Consider the following 25,698-nt stretch of genomic DNA (forward strand, 5'->3'; position numbering starts at 1 on the left):
AAGCTACTTAAGAAGTATGAGTAGCGCCTTGTATCAATCAAGTTGAATGTTGTATCTTACAAGTTGATGCAGTTGATCTTACTTTAGGATATCCCTAAAGTAATGAAGGAGCTAAATTAGAGGATGTTTAGTCACATTCAAGGTGGTAGAGGGAGAACCTAGATTAATTATATCTACATGAAAAGATGAAAAGTCTTTGGCATTTTTGTCAAAGAAGGAGATAAGTACCTAAAAGGGAGAAATAAACTAAAGAGGGAGAAAAGTATCTAATAAAAGAGATATAAGAGAGATACATTGAAGGAGATTGACAAAGCTCACATTACCCTATACAGAAAGAGGACATATACTGATAGAGGGAGAATATTTCAAAGATTTATTTTCATTTTGGTATTGTTGTTGGTATTGGTTTTCCATCAATGCTAAAGAGGGAGGTTGTTGAAAAGAGATTGTTTTGAAGTATAGAACCTATAATGGAATAATCATTATTTTTTTAATGATTTCAAATCTACTACTTGCTAGTGAGACAATTGATTTTTGGTTGAATGCTATCATGTAGTTGATTGATTAAGAGGATTTGAAAAGAGGAGATAACAAGAGCACCTAGAGAAAGGTTGAGATATTTGGTGTATAAAATGGGCTCTAAGACCAAGTAATACATTGATACTCTAGTGTATTGTTTATTTACTTAAAGTATAAAATGAAAGATTAATCAAGTAAAGACTAGAAGAAGATCAAGTAAAAAAATTGTCTGTCAAGCCTTACTAAGCAATCAGTGCAAGCCAAGCAAAAATTAGTAGAAGCTAGGTGAAAATCAATAGGTGTTGAGCAAAGAAGACAAATAGTGCAAGCTAAGTGAATGTTAGTATATACCAAGTAAAGTTTAGTTGGTGTTGAGCATAACTAAACATTAGTTTTTTCTAAGTGAACTAGTGTTGGTCGAGTGATAGAATAGTATAGATGTTGAGTGATAGCAAATAGTGTTAAATTGAAGATTTGACGAATTTGAGCTAACTAATTTGATTTCTTGAATTATGTCAAGTGTGTGGAAGATAAATAGGATGAACTAGTGGCATAGAATTCAAGATAAACCATTTTGAGACAAATTCAAGGAATATTTTAGAGGAAGTATCTAGAGGAACCAAAATGGAAAAGTGGGTAGATTCATTGAATCCTACCTAACCCTAAAATGGACAATTGTTGTTAAGTAAAAAAAGATCTAAATGATCTATTTATAGAGATAGTTGGCCAGAAGAAAAGGTTTTCATGTGTGAGAACCTAAGGAAGACAAGGAGTCTAGGGTATTTCTTCATCTAGTGGTCAAACAAAAGAGAATGTATTTGGCATACAAAGCAAGAGGCTTAAGGTGATGAATGCTTGAAGGGTGAACATGTTATCAAAGATGAAGAGTATGAATGCCAAGTAGAATGGAGGACTCAACTAGAGATCTATAATTTTCAAGTAATTTTTAAGTTTTTATCATATCAAGTCCTACTATTACTTTCTAACAATTATACCAATATGGATAAAATCCTTTGGGTTAAGGTTGACCTAACAGATATTTGTAAGTCCTTTAATCAGGTGAAATTCTAATGGAATATTCTAAAGTCCTCTAACAAGAGTCACTCCTAAAATGGTGATTAAAATCCTTTAACCAGGTCATATTTAATAGTGTGTATTGTAACCTTTAACAATCTTGGCTTTTTACAGGGCATCACTTCAGAAGAGTGAGAATTAATAGCATGTTACTGGCAGTTTTTCCCAAATTGGGTTTTCAAGTAAAATATTTGTATCAAATTGTGTGAATGTGTTTATGGTATTTCATGTTTACATTTTTGTATAGTTATTTTGACCTAGAATAGTAACCTACTAAGTTAAGGTATTGTATGATCTAATGGATGCATGCATGTTAAGGTTTTATGGATATGTATCTAATTAGTACTAAAAAGATTTATTTGTACATTTGGACCTTGCATAACTGTTTCACACCCCCCACCCCTCCCCTAGTTATTCAAAATAATTCCAAAAAATATGGATAGGTAGGATTAGTTAAGGTTGTCATTTATGGAAACATATGTCTCAGGATGAGAAGGTAGGTTATATTGTTGAAGATTCTACAGTCAGAGACAAAAAATTGTCTAAGTGTTAGATAGTTTCTCTAGTAGTACAGAGATAGTTTTGGTATTTCAAAGGCTATAGAGAATTTTTTCATGTGTTAAGGATAGGTACAATAGAGTGTCATGATGGCATACCTAAGTGGGCAGATCAATGTGGATTGTACAAACAAAGTTACATGACAAATACAAGTAAACACAATATGCACAAAATAACATAGTACAACAGAATAGAGGAATCAAGTAATAAGGAATTATTTAAGCTATGAAATATTTACTTATTTATGTAGGGCTTACAACCTAGATGTTTAATGTAAGTTAGCATAACATATGATTACATCAAGCTGACAACATAAGAGTTTTGTGAAAGAAAAGACTACAAGTAAAGAGTCATTGCATACAAAGTATGATGCAGGAGCATCTTGGGTTTGCTTGGTGACTACTTTGGAGTTAATGGGAGGAGGCTTAGTAGTTACTTTGGAGGGTTCTTGGACTAGTACTTGGTCAAAGAAGGACTAGTTTCTCAGCATGGTCTACAGTTGCTCAGCATGGTCTGGGAACTTGGCATGGTCTACAATTGCTCAACATGGTCTAGGAACTCAGCATGGTCTACAATTTCTTAGCATGGTGTACAAACTTGGCATGGTCTTTGGTTTCTTGGAATGGTATATGGTTTCTCAGCATGGTCTGGGGACTTAGCATAGTCTTTGGGTTGCTCAGCGTGGTCTGGTAGGAGCTTGCCCTTGCTTAGGAATATGGTCCTTATTACAAGCCATGTAACTAATTTTCTACAATGAGTTAGAGGATGAAAATTATAATTATTTAAGAGGGCTCAAATTTCTACCAATGGTTCAAAGTGAAAGTTCTAATTCATTAAGAGCTAGGAGATATCAAAATTTTACTAAGACATCAATTTTGGGCATTTAATTATTGTTGTTGGCTGACTTGTGGCATTTAATTTATGTATTTGTGTTTAATTTGTGTTCTAGGCAGACTTGTGGCTTAGATTGGTATAATTAAGAGTTTTTGGGAAGTCTTTAGTCATTATTCATCCATCATGGAGGAAAGGAGTAGCCAAAGAATGAGTTTTCCTAAGTCTATGAACAAAGAGCCCAATGTGAGGCAGTTTATAGTAGGATTGTGATGGAGTTGTGAATGCGTGGACAGAGCGATGAATTTGAGGTAGTTTACACTTGGATCTTGGATGAAGTTGGATAGGAGCTAGTAGCTATGGCTTGGAAAACAAGGGGATTTCTTGGTGGGCTTGCGAGCACAAGTTGAGATCTTCCTTGGAGGTTTCTACTAGATTGTGGATCTGGACTAGCTAGGGTTTGGGATTGGATCTTGAGGGATCTTGTAGAACTATTACTAGCTATGTATTTGGCCATAACTAGGAAGGTCTTATAGCCTAGCACATTGCATGTACTTAGTTATATTTTATGAATATATTATTGTAATTTGGTATCAGATGTTGCATTATTACTTCTTGTTGTTGTGTTTCTACTACATGGTTTTGTAGCTGGGGGCTAGGACATCTCCTTTGGGGATAATCCTACCTTGCACTACTACAAAGTATGTGATTTGAAATATATGTGATATATGTGAACTATGTATATGACATGCAAACTTGTATGAGCTATCTATGATGTGAATTATAATGTCAGATCTAAGCTATGCAAAGTACAATAGTCCACAATAAAGAGGTTCTTGTATCTATCTCATCTTGTATAAGGCACTATATTGTATAATTGCATTCTAGGGAAGTGAGCTCTTCTTTCATATAGTTGTAATTGTAACACCAACTCCTAATGTGAGGCCTCATCCCGACCCATCATAGCATAGATATTTTTACTTGCAATTTGACATTTGGGACTTTGATATTTTGACATTTATTTGAGACTTAGATGAACAATGGCTTGCTTGATCTATGGATTTTGACATTACAGTAGTGTTTTTCATCTATGATATGTGCTAAGAACCTGATATTGTGAATGTAATAATCAAACACATATGAATGCAACTTTATGATGGGATCTAAATTAGATTATGATGTGGTGTGAAATGTTAATTTGATTATGATGATGTATGATTTAATGTGATATGTAGATAAATGTTAATTTGATTATGATAATTTATGATTTAATGTGATACATAGATAAATGTTAATTTGATTATGATGATTTATGATATGAATATTTTGATATTTTACCATTTTGAATGATTTATTTGAAATGATTAGGAAAGGAAATTTAATTGAATTATGTTAATATTGATTACACAACATTTAAAATTATATGCATTCATGTTAATGTGCAAGAAGTGGAACCATAGAAATTTTTGGGGGAAACAAGTTCCAAACCTATATGAACACAGTTTAGCCAAGGTGAATCTTTAGAAGGTTCAAAAGCCTCATTGTGATGTATTTTATTTCATATATGTAAGCTTTCTTGTGTGTGAAATTGTTAATCTCAAAGATAGATTAATGACATGTCATGATGATGTGGAATGTGCTTTTATGTGTCACTTGACACTTGTGGACTTGGTGTGTCAATGACATGTCATCTAGGATTTGGTCATGGTGGCATTTTACCCTAAAACTAATTACCTTGTTAATGAGTAAGTAAACCCACTTGACAAGGGGCAGGATGGGTCACAATCAAAGAAAATTCGAATTTAGACTTGACTAGGGTTTTGAAGGGTCATTAGGTGGTCCAAAAGTGTCTTTTATGTGAAAATGAGCTACCCACATGATAGTATAACATGTTAGGGACCCAATTTTGACCATGTTAATGACTAGGAAGCCTAGGAGGCCCCTTTACCAATGCCTTCTCCTATCAATTCGAAAATGGAGTTGTCACATGAGCCCATTCCCATGTTTCCACTAAGTCAAAAATAGAAAACTTAGGGGGAGAAAAGTTTGTAAGAGGAAGTGGCTTGGTGTTTTTGCTAAAATAGTTAGTGGGAAGGCCTTTTTAGAGAGTCTTGGAAAAACTAGTAGGGTGTTCACCCACTCTCTACATCAATTATCATTTCCTTTAGCTTTGATCAAGGTTGGTGCTCAATCATGACCCTTTTTATTTTAGTATTGCATAATGAATCTCTACATATGGAATGTGTTACGGAGTAATGGATTGTTATTGTAATCTTGGTGTTGTGCTGTGATGGTGCAATGAATTTCATGCATTTTCTTGTTTTTCCTTCTTTGATCTCTTTTTTTTGTTTTGAACTTTGAATGTGTTCATGGGTGTGAAGGATTCAATCACCCTTGGGAGGGAAGAGAAGCCTTGGGTGAAGGGGTTAGTTGGGCTCAACATTGTAGTTGAGAAAATCTACCTCATGATGAGGAGTTGTTCTTCTTTCATGGAGTATCAGCTCCATTGAAGCAATACACCTTTTGTTGTTTTGGAGGTATAACTGTATGCGTAAGAAGGAGGTAGTTTTATGATAGCTTTGAGAGGAAAACATGCAATTTCAATTGCAATTTATGTTTTGGATATGGCATTTTCCTCCTTGAAGATTCCACCTTCACCCAATGTGTTAATGATTTCAATGGTGAATCAATATGCAAACCTTGGAAGGGATTGTTATGTGTTGTGTTGTATGTTTCCATGCATTATCAATTTTTTTATGAGTGTAGTCCATTTGGACTTGTTTCCCCTACTTGGTGGGTGGCTTCATAGAAGCCTAGGATGGGAGATGAGCCTCCATGGTTCCAAGTTTTGTGTTGTTTTGCAAGTTTTGAGTGAATAGAACCTATGAAGAGATTAGTGTTTAATCCTTTGGAAATGATGAAGAACCAAGTGTTTTTGAAAAGATAAATCATTTCCATGTCATCTCATAATGGATTGTGATATTAAGTTTTCCATTGTTGTATGGTTGAAATTTAAAAGGGGATTTACTCCCTATTGTGCATTGTTGTAATTGTGTAAAGTGAAATTTGAGACTTTGCATATAGATGTTTTTGAAAGAGACTTATTGTAGCACTATCATAGTTGTGTAGGAGGTAAAAGATCAATTGATGTAGAAGAATATCAAATGTTGTGGGGAAACATATTAAAGTTATGTAGATTATCTCATTGTTCTTGTCTTGATTTTGTGATCAATCAATAAGTAAATCCTATGGAATTCTCAATGTGGGAAGGATATTGTAATGACTATTTAATGTCGTTTTGAAAGGTTTCATTTAAAGAATCTTTGTTATGCATCTTGATGAAATGGATAATAGCAAGTTTCATAATGGTTTCTATGTATGCATGGTAAAATGATTTGATATGTTTTCAACTAAATCACATATATGTCTCCTCTCATCCCTTAGTCCACTTAGGTTTGATTTTGTGTAATGTAAACAATGAGTTAAATTTTTTAGTATCATAAATTCATAGGTTAGATGTATGCAAGAATTGATATCAACTTGTAACTAGGAGTGATAGAAAGGTTAAGTAAAAAACATTGGTGCTCCATAGTTGTGGTATTCTAAAAGAAATTGGAAGTATAAGCCATATAACACAAAGTGAGAAAGCTTGCTATAGGTATATGTTTCCTCTTTGGAAATTGTATGGAGAGTGGAAAATTAATCCCTCCCTATTACAGTCCTATAAAATATTCAAAGAGAATATTCTTGGAATCCCTTGAGGACAAATATAAATAAAATAAATTAAAGGGGATAAGAAAATAGTCACATGAAAAGAAAAATATATAAATAATAATATTAACAATAATAGGAAAAAAGGGGGAAATAGATATATATATATGTAATAGTACTAAATAAGATACCTCCTAGGAAATACCTACACTAGGAACTTACATTCAAAAAGAAGAAGAAGCTAAAAATCAGACCAAAGTGTGGGTGGCCATTGGCTCAGAAGGCAAAGTTAACTTAAAATTTGTGACTAAGACATGGTCCCCACCCATTTCATAGCACTTAACAATCTTGGGAAGAGATTCACCCTTTAGAAGTGACCTTTCTTCCTACATCATGTTAGGGACCACCCCCTAGAAGCATAATACTTTTCAAACCCATGTAGGTGTATATACAAGGGGGGATTATCTTATTTGACATAAGTCAGTATCTCATGCCATTGGTGCCTCCACCTTACAAGGAAATGCAACTAGGATAGAGAGTTGGCACCTTCAAAAAATGTGAGGAAAGGTATGTAGGATGGAATAGGGGTAGGTAGGGAGTAGGATGGATGGTAGGTAGTTATAAGGAATCATTTCAAGTGGGACTAGGCACTTGGTTTAAGCTAAGGAATATATTTTTTTGTATGGGTTAAATTGTGGTGTTAGGGGTGGATTTATATTGTGAATGCATGGGTTTGTGGTGTGTTAGAGAGTTAAGATTTTACTTGTATTTTGGGTTAGACTAATACATTTAAGATATTTAATCATGTATTAAAGGGTTAGGAGGTGAGTAGTTAGTAGGTGGTAAAGAGGAATTTAATTAAATATAGGATTTAAGTTATTTTGTGGTATTTATTTATTTTCATTTAACCATCACTTTATCATAGTGAAGTAGTAAGGTAAGACAAAGGGAGTAAATTAAAAAATAGATTTGTAATGTTTATTTGAAGCTTTTATATTTTCTTAAATTATTTAAAACCCATTAATTGATAATGGTATGATCCTTAGTTAGGATATAAACTCAATGTATTGACCTTTGTATAATCCAATTTAGGTGTTAATAAACACTAAAGAGTTGACAACCAACAATAAGATCTTAAAGAAATTAACATAAATAAATAAATAGTACACATATAAATATGTTGTCAATAGTCAAATTAATGGTACAAGATTAGTTAGGAACTTAATGAAATAACAATGTCCAAGAGCTCATTAAAATTGGTATAACTAAATAATAATAAAATATTAAAATAAAATCAAGCTGAATTATACACAGGACATAATGCATTAAGGTCATGTATATATGTATGTGTGTGTGTGTGTGTGTGTGTGTGTGTGTGTGTGTGTGTGTGTGTGTTAAGTCGACTCAAAATTAGAACCTCTGGGACAACTATGAACACCTTCACTATTAAAAATTACATTGATATAAAAATGGTCCTTCATATTCATATATAAAATGTCTTACTTCAGGGATATGATGTAGATTCAAAATGATAAACTGTTGGTCTTAGATTAGTTTTGACAATTGAGTGTGAACACACTTAACCAATTTCTAAGATGATGCCAAGTATAATTCAGATGTCAAGCTATAGTATGTGTCAAGCAAGAAATTCAACAGGTGTCAAGTAAACCTCAAATGCCAAGCAATTATCAACTATCGAGTGATAAGTGATGCCAAGTCACTATAGGTACCGAGTATAGTATTGATGCCAAGAAAAATAGAGTTACTATAGAAGTCAAGTGAGACAAAATTTCTATATGTATAGAGCATCAAAAATTAGTAAGTGCCGAGTAACATAGAATCAACATATGAGTTTGTGCCTTCATAAACTCAGATGTAAACTATTTTTGAAGCTGACTTAAGATGAATCTCAAAGGATCTTGAAGATAAGATTGAATCTTTTGCATTCCCTATGTAATCAACATGCAACCAATTAGAAAAATGGAGAAGTCATGCAACCAATAGGAAAAGTGAAAGATTTGAGCAGAAAAAGAAAGACGAATTTTGATCATATATTTATACCTAACCCTAAGTCTTTGAAGTCTTTAAAAGGAGCACGAAGCCTCATTATTCATGTATGTGATAGAAATTTTATGGGAGAGTGCTAGTGAAGTTTAGAAGGGTGTAAGGACTTAGAGAAGGAGAAGTAGCATTGTAGAATCAAGTCGATTAGAACAGAGTATCAGAATTTTGAGAGACATATCAAATCAAGGAAGGATTGGAATAGACAAAGCAGAACAAGGATCTGGAATCAGCAATTGAAGATTGCAAGTCATCAGGTCAAGACATTTTACTATACTTTCTAACCATTGTATTGTGAGAATGGAAATCTTATGTTGATAGGTTGGCTTAGCAGCTATATTGGTTTAGCATCCATATTGTAGATCCTTAACATGATTGTAAATCATTTAATAGGGTAACATTCCTAGAGAGTGTTTGTAAATCCTTTAACCAAGTCACTTTTAACAAAGTGTAAAGCCTTTAACAGGGTAGGCCTTTCATAGGGTAGACCATTGGAAGTGGTCAAACATTGTAAATTTAAATAGTTACATATTGTTGTAGTTGATAATTTGTGAGTGTCATCCCCACCCCAATTTTACCTTCTCATTTTGGAGGGTTTTTGGGTGATCAAATCTTGTGTTATCAATTTTCATGCATGTCTTTACTTTTATGTTAATTAGATATGGTAGATGCATGTGAATGACCTCAACTAAAAGTTTTAAAAGGTTAAAGTTAGTTACTTCTGATTCACCCCCCCTCAGAAGTAAACCTTGCCAATTGTAAATTCCAACAATTGGTATTAGAGTCAAGTTCTCACAAGGAGGATCCATACAGCTTGGAGAAAAGATTTGGAAATGGAAGTCTACAAACTTGGGAAGGTCATAGAGAACTAGGTGATTGATATACAACTCACTCTACATATTTTGGAAGAAGCTAGAGAAGAATTGAGAAAATCCTTAAAGAGAAGAAGAGAGATTGCCATAGCTGAGAATGATACACAATACAAGGATATTGACACCTCAAAAGTGTTTGAAAATGGAGATTCCAAAGAGTTTTATGCAACAATAGTAGATTTGATGCAGAATAATAGAGCCCAAGCAGAAGAGATCAGAACACTCAAGCTTGAACAAGAATCACAAGCCATGATGCTTTGTGAAGTAACTGAACAGAAGAAAAGATCCATTGAAGATAAGTCTATGCTAGAAGAAGACAAGAGAAGCCTTGCCAATAGATTGGACGAAAAGTCAATTGAGATTGCAAGAATTTCCAATATGCAGCTAGACACCCTAAGTCAGATGATGAATGCACATCATGAACTGAATGTTAAGGACATAGAGATCTCCACACTGAAGATGTAAAATGAGCAATTGCAAAATGACCTAAAAAGAGAGAAGGAGATTGCAGAGAGATTCAATATACCTAATGAGGCCATCAAATACTTTGAGCAACTACTGAATTCACCAAGAGCTAGTAATGATACTCTAGGATTAGGATACACCAGCACTAAGAAAGCAGAGTCATCCAAGATTGTAGAAGAAAGAAGTAACAAAGGTAAGAACACTAAACCTACTTGTCATTTTTGTGGTAAAAAGGGACATAGCTCAAATGTGTCTAGAAGCAAGAACACTCATCAGTATAACAAACCTAAGAAAGTGAGTCACTGTCACAAGTGCAACAAGAAAGGACATCAAGCATATGATTGTAGAACTAAGACTATCAGGACACCAAGATTTGAAGGTCACTAGTACAATTACAAGAAGTATGGTCATAGAGCCTTTAAGTGCAGAGAAAATCCTATATGGACACCTAATAAACTAGGAAGGGCAAACAATCTTGGACATCACTACAATTGGGACTACAACACCAGATATAGCTTCCATTACTATCAATAGTATGGACACATCCCTAAGAATTGCATAAGAACACATTTTAGTGGAAATTACAATAGATGGCTTAGTCAAATTACATGTTTTAGCTATTTGAAGATTGTTCATATCATCAAAAACTACCCAACAAGGTCAAAGGCATCCAACCCAGAGTTCAACAAAGGAAAAGAGAAGGTAGATGTTGAACACATCGAAGGAGAAATGATTAAGACTTGGAAGAAGAAAGATGGAATAAGCTCATCAAAAGAAGGGATCACTTCACCTAAAAGGTCAAGTCGTCACACTTCACCCAACTAAGAAAAAGAAGGTATGTGGAACTGATATACAAAGCTTTATCATGCATTAGTTCTTAGACAAGAAAATACTGAAAGGGAAACATCGGCATGAATAGAGATGCAAAGTTAAAATTTCAAGTTTTCATCAATGTTGCTGAGTTAGAAAAGTTTCTTTCAGATGTCAAGTAAAATCCTAGTACATGTCCAATTGATTGCTAAAATTAGTAGAAGTCAAATGATTAGTTGCAGCTAAGTTGCTAGTGGAAGTCGAGTAATGTAGAAATGATTAAGAAGCTGAGTGGACAGTTGTAAATGCACTAAGCAGTAAATGCTATAAAATAAGGGTATATGATCACATTCTTAACCATTTTTCTTCATCATGATCAAAGGGAAAAGATGAAGAAGAGAGAAAAATGACTTCAAAGTAGAGAATCTAGCATTTGAGCTAATTTCAATAGTGATTCAACACAATTTCATCAATTCCAAGGTATTTACACTAGTGTCGAGCTATGCAGTTTTAAGTTTCTTTGTATTAAAACCCTAGATCAAACAAATGGCTTCTAGTTCTAGGAAACCATAGGAGAATGAGTTGTTTGAGGTCCAACTAGTGTCAAACAAAGTGAAACAACCAGATTTTTGGCCAATCCTAGAAGTGGCATACAAAAATGACCGAGCTAGAGCCCTATCTATTATTCCACCTAAGGTAGTTATGGTCCAAGATGTTAGAAGATATTACAACTACAAAGTTGGAGCCATAGGAGATATGGAGATGAGGGAAGCCTATGACAATTTGTGTGAAAATGGAGTACTAAAGGAAGAGTACCAAATCATTGAGAAGAAGGATCTAACTCATGCCCTAGAATTCACCACTATCTTTAAAATGGAATGGACTAGAATTGTACTTAGCAAGATTCATGATGGAAGTTTGTGGCTAGAAGATGGTCTAGTGAAAATAAAAAAAAGGATCATTCATAGAGTAACAAGGTATCCAACCCTAGACCATCCAAAGATCCTTAGAAATGATTCTACGGAAGTAATTGAGAAGAACACAAGTGCCAAATTGAACAAGAGAGGAACGACTATGGATACTATCCAAGACCCTCTTGTTGACTTTTTTGTTAGGGTTATTTCACACAAATTTTATCAATCCAGCAAACTTAATAGTGTATCTTTCATTGCAATGGATGTTGGTTGCAAATTAGTGATGAAGGATCATACTTATGATCCTATAGAATTGCAATTGCAACAAATCAATGAAAACTCAAGAGAAATAAGGAGAACCAAGGGAGCCCAATGTAAATTTGGTGCAATTTTGATTTGCATATTTTTCTATGTATAAAATAAATTTCCATCCTTTTGTAAAGTTTTCTAGAAAGAAAATAGGTCCATAATAGCTCAAGTGAATGAATATATTGTACAAATGGGAGCTAATTTTGAAACTCTTATGACAAGTTATTTTGAGAATTTCAAGAAATCCATGAAACAAAGGATAAGGATATCAGTTTCATTGATAGAGAAGCATGCAAATGATGTATGTTTTCTTGTAGATATTTATTATACCTACATTCAAGTAGCTAGACCAAGAGTTAGATGGCTAAGACCTCTTGGCTATGAAATAAATATAGAGGAGGCATCTGTAGCTATATATAATTGTCTTATTAGTAGAAGAAGTGGATAAAAGTGCACCACATTTTGGGACTTATGATGTGGTCAGATCAAAGGTGGACATGGAGTTGAAAACTACCTTCACATTGAAGAAAAATGACAAATTGGTGAAGAAGTTAAAGACAAAATTTGGTGAAGGTACTACTAAAGAAGAAGAAGGTGAAGAAGCAGATGAACAAGGAAAAGTGCCACCTGCATTAACCCAAGGCATGGGTGAGGATTCAAAGAAGAGGAAGGTGCTGAGTAGGAAGCACCAAAGCTAGAGCTTAAGAAGAGAAAGGCATAGAAACAACCTGTTGCACAACCCAAAGGCAAGAAGAAAAAAACAATAAAGGCAAGCCCAGCCAAGCTTACCACAAGGGCAGACACAAGGGCTACAACTAAGGTGGAAAAGTAATAGGAGCAACAAAAATCCATAGAGTAAGGAGGGGTAGTAGAGAAGAAAAGAAGAAAATATGTAGTAGCTCCAAAGTTAGATGAAGAAAGGACAGATTCTAACAATGAGCAATTCAGAGTGGTAAGTCACACCACCAAGTCTGATCTTGAAAATGTCTATGATAACATAAGGGATAATGCATATTTAACTAGTTTGAAGACCATTGATTTTAATAAGTTAAGTAGAGAAGAAAAAATCTAGTAGAAGAATCTATCTACACTATGATGTTCAAGACTACTACACTTGAACTAGATAATTCAATGCCTAAAGAACTAAGCTTAATAGTTGAGAATAAATGGCATTATTGCCTAAAAATGGAGAAGGAAATAAGGGAGTCAACATTGGCTCATGTAATGCCAGACCTAACTAAAGGTCAAATAAGAAAGGCTAACAAAAAACATGGGGACAAATTTGCACCCAAATATAGAGCCTTTAGTATTTTGCAAAATCAAATTGAGGATGTTGTGAAGAAATCCACTCTTATGTGGAAAGTTATATATGGTCTCCAAATAGTCAAAGAAGGACAAGAAGATCCATTTGAGGGAAGAAATGGAAATGATGAGGAAGAGGAAAATGAGAAGGCAGAAGTAGGAGAGAAAGAGAAAGAAGAGGTTGTAGTGGAGGTGAAGACACAAAAAGGGGATGAGGGAATAGCTAAGGAGCAACAACAAGAATAGAGTGTCGAAGACACCCAATTGCCACCACCTAGTCCTCCACATGCACCACCTAAATCTGTAGAAACTATAAAGGATGTTCCTGACACCTTAGGTCTGAACACCAATCCACTAACTATAGAGGATCTCAAAAATATCCTTCATCAAACAACTTTACAAGCATAGTTGTGTACTAATCTTGTCTTGGTGAGTGTAGAAGAGTTAAAAAATACCGTAGCTAAAATTACTAAGGAGAAGGTGAGCACAAGAATCACCTTCATAGCCTCCTACAACTACAAGTGATCAACCCAAAGAGAAACCAACACAAGACACAACTACTAAGGTTGATTTCATAGTGACAATAACTTCAATTGTCGAGGAGTTAGCAAAGGAGTAGATAGGACAAAAGGATCTTATAGCAAAAAGCCAAGGTGCACCTCCTCAAATCACCATAATTGATCAAGGTAGAAGAGAAGAAGACAAGGAAGAGGAGAAAAGCCCAAAGGAAAGAGAGCAAGAGGCAATATAGAAACTAGTTAATTTTCCTACCTCAGGGACTCCTACCAAGAAGATGACCACTAATGCAGTACCACTGCAAGTTTTAGCACCAGGCTCAAGCTGCAACAAGGTAGCAAGGGTACTTCATTATGGAGACCCTACACTTGGTGAATTAATAGTCATACCCAGTTATGACTAAAAGAAAATGAACTTGGAACAAATAAATGAAGTGCAAGAGGCACTTGAGAAGAAGAAGAAGTAAGAGATACATAGAAATGAGTATAGATAGAGGCAAGCATTAGTAGAAATCAAAGACACCTTCCTTGATGCATTTAGCTTGCCAGTACCTAATGAAACAAAGCCCCTTATGGAGCAACTATCTAACATGGTGGACTAGGCACAAAATGAAAACCTTGATACCAATGTCAAATTATTGGAATGGTTTAAGAAGAAGTTTCAAAGAATGTTAATGAGAAGATGTCTAGTGTAATAGCACTATCACAAGTGGAACTAACTAAGAAGTTTGAGAAGGTCAAAATAGTACTTAAGAACATATTCTCATTTTACTCCAAATTGTGTGACTCTTCATATTTCACACAAGAAACTAGCCAGAGAATATTGATCTTGGAAAGGAACCTTAAAATATCAAGCACATAGCTACCCAAGGATCCAAATCAAAGTGAGAAGAATTTTTCCACAACACTTCACACTTAGAAGGATTTAGCTATATTAACAATAGAAGAGGCTAATGTTAAGGCCAAACTAATATAGATACAGTCTACAATCACTCCACACTTAGAAGTATTGCATAAAGAGATGGCCTATGCAGAAAATGTTTTGAAGAAAGATCCAAATCTTTCTACCTTAGAAGGCCTAGTACATCTTGCAGTAGAGATAGCTATCCAGCTCAAAGCACCTGAAATTTCCTTAGAAAATTGGGATGCTTCTTTAAAAATAACAATGGAGGTAAATAATTTTTTTTTGGCTAAATATTCCATTCATTCTTAGGACCCTTTGACATAAGTGTCAAAAAAGGGGAGATATAATAAAGATAGGAGATAATATATTATGTAGATATGGGGGAGAAATGCATTTTTTGATGGAGATAATAATGAAACCCAAAGGGGAGTTAATACAATTTTGAATTTTGAGGAGAAATAAGGAGATATAGCCAAAAGGATAACAAAATATATAAGATGTATGAAAGGGGGAGCAAAAACAAAGGGGGAGCAGAGAAAACATAAAATAGAGCAAAAAAAAATAGAAGCAAAGGAATGATAAGGCAGAAAATGGAAATATCAACATGAGAAAAATTCAGCATAAGAGATTTTGGATATAGAAATGACACATCAGCTTAGGGGGAGATACAAGTTTTTAAGGTATATAGTCTTCTAAAAAATTTTGAACAAGTTTTGAAGCTTTGAAATAATGTGTATTATACTCGAAGACCAAATTCATAATGCTTAGTTAAGTGTTTTTGCCACTCATGTCAAAGGGGGAGATTGCTGGTCTCAGATTGGTTTTGAAAACTAAGTGTCAATGCACTTAACCAATTTCTAAGATGATGTTGAGTATAATTTAGATGTCAAGCTATAGTATGTGTCGAGCCAAAAAATCAACAAGTTTTGAGTAAACCTTAGATGTTGAGAAAGTATCAAGTGTTGAGTGATAAGTGATGCTGAGTCACTATAGGTGTCAAGCAGAGTATTGATGCTGAGTGGAATAGAGTTACTATAGAAGTTGAGTGAGACAAAATTTCTATATGTGTCGAGCATCAACAATTAGCAAGTGTCGAGTAACACAAAATCAGCATATGAGTTTCTGCCTTCACAAACTCAGATGTAAACTATTTTTGAAGCTAACTTAAGATGAATCTTGAAGGATCTTGAAGATAAGATCAAATCTTTTGCATTCCCTATGTAACCAACATGCAACCAATCAAAAAAATGGAGAAGGCATGCAACCAATAGGAAAAGTGAAATATTTGAGTGGGAAAAGAAAGATGAATTTTGATCATAGATTCATACCTAATTCTAAGTATTTGAAGTATTTAAAAGGAGGATGAAACCCCATTATTTGTGCATGTGATAGAAATTTTATGGGAGAATGCTAGTGAAGTTTAGAAGGGTGTAAGGACTTAGAGAAGGAGAAGTAGAATTATAGAATCTAATTGATCATAATAGAGTATCAGAATTTCAAGGAGAGACATATCAGATCAAGGAAGGATAATAATAGATAGAGCATAACAAGGATCTAAAATCAGCAATTGAAGATTACAAGTCATTAGGTCAAGACATTCTACTATACTTTCTAACCATTGTATTGTGAGAATGGAAATCCTATGTTGATAGGTTGGCTTAGCAGCTATATTGGTTTAGCAAACATATTGTAGATCCTTAACAAGATTGTAGATCCTTAATAGGATTGTAAATCCTTTAATAGGGTAACATTCCTAGAGAATGTTTGTAAATCCTTTAACCAGGTCACTTTTAATAGAGTGTAAAGCCTTTGATAGGGCAAGCCTTTTACATGACAGACCATTGGAAGTGATCAAACTTTGTAACCTTAAATAGTTACATATTATTGTAGTGATAATTTGTGAGTGTCATCCCTACCCCAATTTTACCTTCTCATTTTGGAGGGTTTATGGGTGATCAAATCTTGTGTTATCTATTTTTCATGCATGTCTTTACTTTTATGTTAATTAGATATGGTAGATGCATGTGAATGACCTCGGCTAAAAGTTTTAAAAGGTTAAAGTTAGTTACTTCTGATTCACCCCCCCAAAAGTAAACCTTCCCACTTGTAAATTCCAACATAAACCATCTAGCTCCTAAGTTATAACTTAGAGTTCTAATGATTTTAGAGAACAAATCAGTCTTCCATGGAAAACTTCAAGTGAATTTTTTTGAATGAAAGCAAACCCTTCCATATCACATAAAGTTAACTATCCTCAGCTCAATGATCAAATAAGCAACATTCTAGACTCTCAAAGATCTAAATTGTTATATTCTCAATACCCCATAGTTTGATAGAATACTCATAATAGCGTATAGGTCTGTTATGTGCTATCCTTTAGTTCACTTTTCAAAAAAAAATTAAATTGGTTGTGTTTTTCCTTGTTAAATTTAGTGCATGACACCTAATAGGGTTGAGGCTTTTAATAGAGCCTAGTCCTCTAACAAGAACCAAGATACTATATGTAATTCATAGACTCCTAAAAAGGTCAATATCCTGAACAAGATTCTTTTGTTTAGTGGATCATTTTGTGGGTGCCAGCCCCTCTAAGGTTTTCCCTTGGCTAGGATTTCTCTCATAGGCATCCAAGAAGCAACCTATTGTTTCTCAATCTACAACAAAGGCTGAATACATAGTAGTGAATGCAACAACATGTCAAGCTATTTGGTTAAGAAGGATCTTGATAGATTAACAATATATGGTGTAACGAGTTCTCTTTGTGTATGGTTTTATTTATCATTCAACATTATTGGTTTACTTTTATATGCGCGTTGCAAAGTAATTAATAATATCTAGTTGGGGGAAAATTTATGTAGCTTTACACAAAAGAAACAATAGAAGGTCTATACAAAGAAAGAAGTTTAGAAGAAACAAAAGTAGCCATAGAAAATCAGCTAGTGATGAATGCTACTCTATAAGAACAAGTGAGAAAAATTAAAAAGAGAACAAGAAAGTCACTTAGTCAGGCTATGTGAAGTCATGCAACAAAAGAACAAAGTAATAAATGATAAATAAATGGTAGATGAATACATAAGACTACTTGCTACTATTGGAAACATAAGGTAGGAAAGGTTACTAAAAGGGGAGGGATGAATTAAGAACCTATAAAAACATTTCTTACTTCACCAATTAATCCTTTCTATTATATTATGATCTAATTGTATGTATGAAAGAATGAAAGCAAATAAACATTCATAACACTTTGACTCAAGATACGGTGACCAAAAAACCTTCCAATTAGAAAATAAAACTGGGGTGGGGATGATACCCATAAGCTTTAGTACTACAATATAAAGTTAACCTATTAAGGCTTACAATTGACCTCTTCTAGTGATCTACCCTATTAGGAGAAATAAGGTCTATGAGGTCCACCTTGTTAAAGGATTTACAAACATATAGTGAAATATGCACTTGATTAAGAGATTTAGAAAAAGACTATTAAGTTTACCCTATTAAAGGATTTGACTAATAAACCTATTAGGATGAACCAATGGATGATCTCTGATCTATAACTTTGATTTACTAGTTGAGATTCCTTGAAATGTAATGATCACGTTACTATGATAGATAAATCTCTAGTGTCCTTTATACTTCTTGTAGCCTTCTTTAATTCACACTTTTTCTCATCATATTCTACTTTGCATTCATATTTGGATATGATATAATGCATTACATACATACCAATCGAAATCATGACTCACTGGAGTTGGCTAAAATACCAATTTCATCATAATCCACAAAGTTGGCCTAATTGTTGTAACTTGGGTTCTGAAGACAAACTCTAGGTTTTTCTGATACATAGAAAACATTGTCAACACTTGGCAATCTTTGGCACTTGGTTAAACTTAAAGCTCAATCCATACTAATCACTTCCAAGTTATTTAAACTTGGTCAACACTATGTGACTTGGTGAACACTAAGAAACTTAGTAGCAAATGAATAACTCGATTGAAACTACATGACTTAGTTAGCATTAGATTCATATGGTTAATACTACAAACACGGTAGACATAGTATAGCTTGGTTAACACTATGATCTTCTTTACTTCCACTAAAAAGCTTGATAGCCTCTTCTATGCTCAGTTCAAACTATGCCTTATCTCTAAAGCTTGGTAAACACTATGTTTCTTGGCAAACACTATAAACTAACTCAAGTGCTCAGTACACATTGTATTATGACTACTTGGTTTGGGAACAACTAAATCACTTGGTTGACATTGCAAACTAAATGATAAGTGTAGTAGCAATTGTGGAGCTCAATAGAAATGTAACCATTTGACTAAAGTTTGAGTCACTGATAGACAAATTGACCTTAATGTCAACAATCTCCCCCTTTGGCATAAGTAACAAAAATAATTATCAAAAAAAGAATCTTATCATTCAAAAATATAAGTCAAAAATTCCTTTCCCATCATTCTATATATTCAACTCATTTTTGACTTTCTATTGTGGTTTCTTGGTAACATACTCTTTTTTTTTTTTTTTTTTTAAATTTCTTTTGTAAAGATATTTTCTGCTTGTCCATACTACTATACTACTCCTCCATACATATATCTCTCATATATACATACAAATGGAGTATAGTATACTTCTTCTCCTCTTTACATATTACTACACATACACTTCTCCCCCTCTTTTGACATAAATACCAAAGGTATATATGTAGGATTTGAGAAAATATACAAATCAAATCCACAAAGCCCAAGAATACCTGCATGTAGAAAACCTGTCATGAAGAAGAAAAAGACAAGAAGAGGTAAGGATTTGATCTGAAAAACATGCAAATTGTATATTTAGATGAAGAAGAGATTTAAGAGATATTAATTAGAAAGAGATCAATCCTTATAAAAGGAGATCAAAACCTAAAAAGGGTAACCTAATAAGTTACAAAGGTTAACCTAAAGGTGAAAGCTATTTAATAATTATAAAATAATTATTAAATAGAGAAAGCTAAAATATGCATAAAGTGAAATCTTAAGAAGGGAGAAAAGGTAATTTAATAAATGAAATGAAATTATCCATTTTCTCTAGCACCACCCTTAAGATGAGCAACAATGTAGCTACAAATAATGCAAAAAGAGCAAGGAAACTATGATGCAATGCTAAAAGAAAACTTGGGTCCCATCAACAAGGCTTGATGTGGTACCCAATCACAATAAAAAAAATTTGAAATGGAGAAATAGAGAAAACCTAGTGGGAAAATCTCTCCTCCAAAAAGAGATAGTTGAAAACCTAGTGAAGGACTGCAGAAGCCTCCAACTAGAGGAATGTTCCAAAAAATAGGAACAAAGAGTGATCATGAAGAAAACCACTAAAGCATGAAGAAGCTGCAAACACTATTAAAAGGAAACTATTGATCTAAATAATCTCTTCTGAAAATGAAAAGAAGAGTGTTTATATGGTAGATGATCCATCTCACCAAAATGCATAGGTATCTAGCCACTACAATCACCTAGTACATAAGATCAAATACTAGATACATAGCTCACTCCAATGAACCAAGGAAGCATTAGAAACAATAGAAGAACCCCCCTAATGCAAACAAGGGTGAGGTGATAGGAAACTAAAAATGTGGGCCAATGATCTCTTGCAAAATAGAAAGAACCAAGAACATTGAGAGTGAGGAAGAGATACAGACACCTATAAAGGTACATGTCACTGACACATCATGGGGCCAATATTGTGGAAGGTACACTCACTTGAAAAAGGAAGAGGGCACTAAAAGGAAAAAAACTATCCCCCCATGGCACTTTATAATATAGTACTAGTACAATAAATCACAGTGATGAGAAAGATCCCAAAAAGCAAGGAGTGGCTTTTTATATTAGTGTGTTTGCATAAAAATTCTTACAAATGATATAAAAAATGATCAAAAAGGACAAAGAGCTGATACAACAAATAGTACAGCCCAAAATAAGAGATCCCATGCTAAAAAAATGATCCCCAAACCTGAAACAACTAAGATATCTACCATAATGCAAAAAAGTAAAAAAATGATAGAAAGAGCATAGAGTAGAATCTAGAAGAAATTATAGCATTTCTAAAAAGTAGATAGAATCAACTTTTCAAAAATATAATGTTTTTGAAAAACAGAGATGGGACGCTCAAGATATGCCCTCGGGATTGAAAAACTAAACATCTAGCTTTGACTACCAAAACAAGCAATCAAACTACATCAAAACCAAAAAAAACCTACACCAATAACTCCATCTTGGAACCAACTTTCCATTACATATTTTGGACTGAAAAAATATGTCTAAATGCTCAAGTTATGGAGAAAAAACCAACAGGGCTCCTAGAAATGCATTAAAAAAATTGTTTAATAAAATAATAATTTTTTTTTTTTAAAAGTCACTGTCGGGCACTATGAGTAGTGGTGGAGTGGTGCTTTGGTGGAGCCATGGCCATAGTGGTTGCTGGGTGGAAGGCCAAAGGTGGGCCGTAGTAAGGGAGGAGGAAGGTGGGAGGTCTATCGGTGGTAGTGGAGCCGCAGTGGCCATTGAGCTGTAGTAGTCTGCGAAACCACTAGCAGTAACCGTCAGTGCTTTACCATAATCGCTAGTAGTTTTGGTGACTGCCAGTGATTTTCCTAACTATAGTGATAAAAAAATTGCATTTAAAAAAAAATTGTGACTTTTTTATTTTCTCCACCTCAGAGTGCGTGCAAAGGCTGTACACCCTACCAAGGAATTTTTTTTTGCCTCCCAAATCGATGTTGTCCAAAATAGACAAACTTTATATGGAAACAAGGGTTTTGACACCTTTTGAATCTATCCAAGAAGTCCTTTTGGCATCAAACTACTCCAAAAATTAGTGACCCCCTATTTTCTCAGGAAATACCCAAAAAACTCCAGATCTGATCCACCAAACCCTTGTTCTCTCTTTTCCTCCAAATACCAAATAAGCTACAATAGATTTGGCTCTTATACCATGTAGGATTTGAGAAAATATGCAAAGAAAATCCACAAAGCCTAAGAATACATGCATGTAGAAAACCTATCATAGAGAAGAAAAAGACAAGAAGAGGCAAGGGTTTGATCTAAAAAATACGCAAATTGTATATTCAGATGAAGAAGAGATTTAAGAGATAATAATTATAAAGAGATCAATCCTTATAAAAGGAGATCAAAACCCAAAAGGGGTAACCTAATAAGTTACAAAGGGTAACCTAAAGGTGAAGCTATTTAATAATTATAAAATAATTATTAAATAGAGAAAGCAAAAAAAATGCATAAATCAAAATCTTAAGAAGGGAGAAAAGGTAATTTAATAAAAGAAATTAAATTATCTTTTTTCTCTAATAGTATAATATCTATATGATAATACCAAAATATGACAAGAAATTAGAATGTACCTTTAGAATAAGTACCATTGTCTTGTCCCAATTCTCATGTAGTACCCTATTTGCATGCAATGTGGTGTAGGGGCACCTAAAATACAAGAACATGAGAAGGTTAAGATTATTTATATGAGATATTTGTATCGATTTGAGTCATATATGTTGTATTTGGGTCAAGATGTAAAGTCTATGAAGCCATTTTTTCATAAATTGTAAAAGTTGTCAATTTGTCCTAGTTGTCCTAGTAAGATCATGAATTGGGAAAGAGGTCAAAATATGTTTGTAAACCCAAGGAAGGGTAAAATTATTGAAAATGGTGATTAATATTATATTATGACATGTTGGTAATGTTGGAAAAAAATTGTGAGGTAAAAATTTCTAAAATGTAAAAGTTGCTTAAATATTGCAATGTTAAAACTTTGTAAAAAAGTGCAAAAAAGGGTTAAAGAATTTAACAAGTTGGTTCAATTTTTTTTTGGAAAGTTAAAAACTATCAAAAATCTTATTAAAAAATTCTAATTTTCATTCCAAATAAATTAATGAGAATAAGGAGAAGAAATAATCATTTTGGAGCAATTTTTGGTGTTTTCTATTATTCCTATTTTGATTGGTGTTTTTGGATTTGTATTGGTTTCAAGAACTTTTACTTCCATGTATGGACTTTAAACCATATATAATATGTATATTTTGATATTGGTATGAATTATCTTTCTTCTCTCTTTGGTTTGGAGTAATTTCATTTAGTTTTGAGTAAATTATGATCATTTTGGTGAAAGTTATTATTTTTAGATATGAGAACTCTTGCAAACAATCATGTTGTAACATTTGGTATGGACACATATGGATGGTTAAGGAACTCTAAATTAATTAATCAGAAATATATATGAATTACCTTCCATTTCCTTTATTTTGAGATGTTTTTATGTAGATTTGTGAAACTTATGAAGATTTGAGTGAAAACTAGTTTTTAAATGCCTTCAATGGTATTATGGGAAAAGATTTGTGCTTATAAAATGATTTATGTATTGGAAAAATTAATGTCTTATATATTGAAGTTGGTTTCTGAAAGATATTAGATTCCCTAGGCGAGGTTAGATATTTTTCTTTTGGTTTTTGATAGATAAAATGGGTCTCAATGAAGACAACATAATTTGTAATTGGTGCATTAAATTGTATTAAGATTTGGATATTTTTTAATAGGTCTAATTCGGCACAATTCCAATAGAGTTTTTTGTAAGAAGAATTTTAGAAAAGAATTTATGAGTAATGGAATCAGATATAGAAAGCATGATGTGCAAATGGAGAAAGGTTGATGTTTTTGAGTTGGAAAATGCTTTGTTTTACCTCATGAGATGCATCTATATAATTAAATTATTTAATTGATAATGAAAGGATCAGAAAGGATCTTATTATTTTTTTAGTTTTTAGGATGCTCTACATCAGACTGGTATCAAAGCTTGAAGATCTTGAGTGTGTGGATAGAGCACCGAGGGAGGCAATCCACACCAGGACCTTGAAGATTTGGTTTTGATTTATTGATGAGTTTTTGGTTGTAAGTGCTCATACATCTTGTTACAAAAGGAATATGTTGTATTTTTTTTTTTGATATATATGGAAGTTATGTCAAGGTCCACGGGAAGGTCTAGTAGATGCCAAGAGACTAGGGAGAGATGTAAAGAGAAGGACTCTTAGGTGAGGCACATGGAGAGTTGGTTTTGGTGAGTTTGAAGTAGCATGGTTAAGGTGGATCTTTAATTTATAAGGAATAGTGGAAGTTGAAGCCATTAATACTCCACTAATAGGAGTATTTGAGAAGATAATTTTGAGGGCAATCCTATGTCCTTAAAGGTAGATATGTTTCCAAGAGACATGGAAACTTTTCAAGGTTGAGAGTATGGTGCAGAAGCACCTAAACTAAAAGAACATGAGAAGGTTAATATTCCTTATATGAGATATTTGAATCCATTTAGTCATTTAAGTTGTATTTGTGTCGAGATGTAAAGGCTATGAAGCTATTTTGTCATAAATTGTAAAAGTTGTCAATTTGTCCTAGTTGTCCTAGTAAGATCATGAATTGGTCAAGAGGTTGAAATATGTTTGTAAACCCAAGGAAGGGTAAAATTATTTAAAATGGTGATAAATATTCCATTATGACATGTTTGTAAGGTTGGAACAAAGTTGTGAGGTCAAAATTTCTAAAATGTAAAAGTTGCTTAAATGTTGCAACTTTAAAACTTTGCAAAAAGTTGGTTGGGAAGTTCTCAAATATAAATATTCCTATAAAATAATTGTAATGGTCATTCCAAATCAATTAATGAGAATAAGGAGAAGAAAGAATCATTTTGGAGCAATTTTGGTGTTTTCTACGATTGCTATTTTGATTAGACTTTTTAGATTTGTGTTGGTTTTCATGCCTTGTATGAACATGTAAAAATGGTACCCTAAATAATCTATATATTTTTATATTTCTATGAATTATCTTTCTTCAATCTTTGGTTTGGAGTAATTTCATTTAGTTTTGAGGAAGTTATGATCATTTTGGTGGATGTTACTGTTTTCAGATTTGAGAAACTCTTGCAAATAGCCATGTTGCAACATTTGGTATGGACACATGTGGATGGTTAAGGAAATATAAATTTATTAATTATATATATATATATATACATATATATATATATACATATATATATATATATATACATATATATATATATATATATATACATATATATATATACATATATATATATACATATATATATATACATATATATATACATATATATATACATATATATATATATACATATATACATATATATATATATATGTATATATATATATAAAATTAATAAATTTAAATTTCCTTAACCATCCACATGTGCCCATAACAAATGTTGTATATATATATTTATATTCTTTCTATTTGAGACATTTTTATGTAGATTTGTTAAAGTTGTGAAGATTTGAGTGAAAACTAGTTTTTAAATGTCTTCTATGGTGTTATAGGAAAAGATTTGTGCTCATAAAATGATTTATGTATTCAAAAAATTAATTTATTATATATTTGGAAACTATACCAAAAATGGATAATGTGGAATTAGTATGGTGGCATTTGAAGTTGGTTTCTGAAAGATATTGGATGCCCTAGGTAGGGTTGCATACTTTACTTTTGGTTTTTGATAGATAAAATGGGTCTCGATGAAGACAACATAATTTTTAATTGATGTATTGAATTTTACTAATATTTTGATATGTTTTAATAAGTCTAATTTAGAACAATTCGACTAGAGGGTTTTTTAAGAAGTCATTTAAATCAGAAATTATGAGTAATAGAATCAAATATAGAAATCAAAATATGCAAATAGATTAAGGATGATAGTTTTGCATTGGAAAATTATTTGTTTTACCTCATGATATGCCTCTATATAATTAAATTATTTAATTGATTATGAAAGGATAAAAAAGGATCCTA

Source organism: Cupressus sempervirens, chromosome 10, assembly GCF_028749045.1.
Source record: "Cupressus sempervirens isolate cs-2001-9-10 chromosome 10, ASM2874904v1, whole genome shotgun sequence".
Lineage (NCBI taxonomy): Eukaryota > Viridiplantae > Streptophyta > Pinopsida > Cupressales > Cupressaceae > Cupressus > Cupressus sempervirens.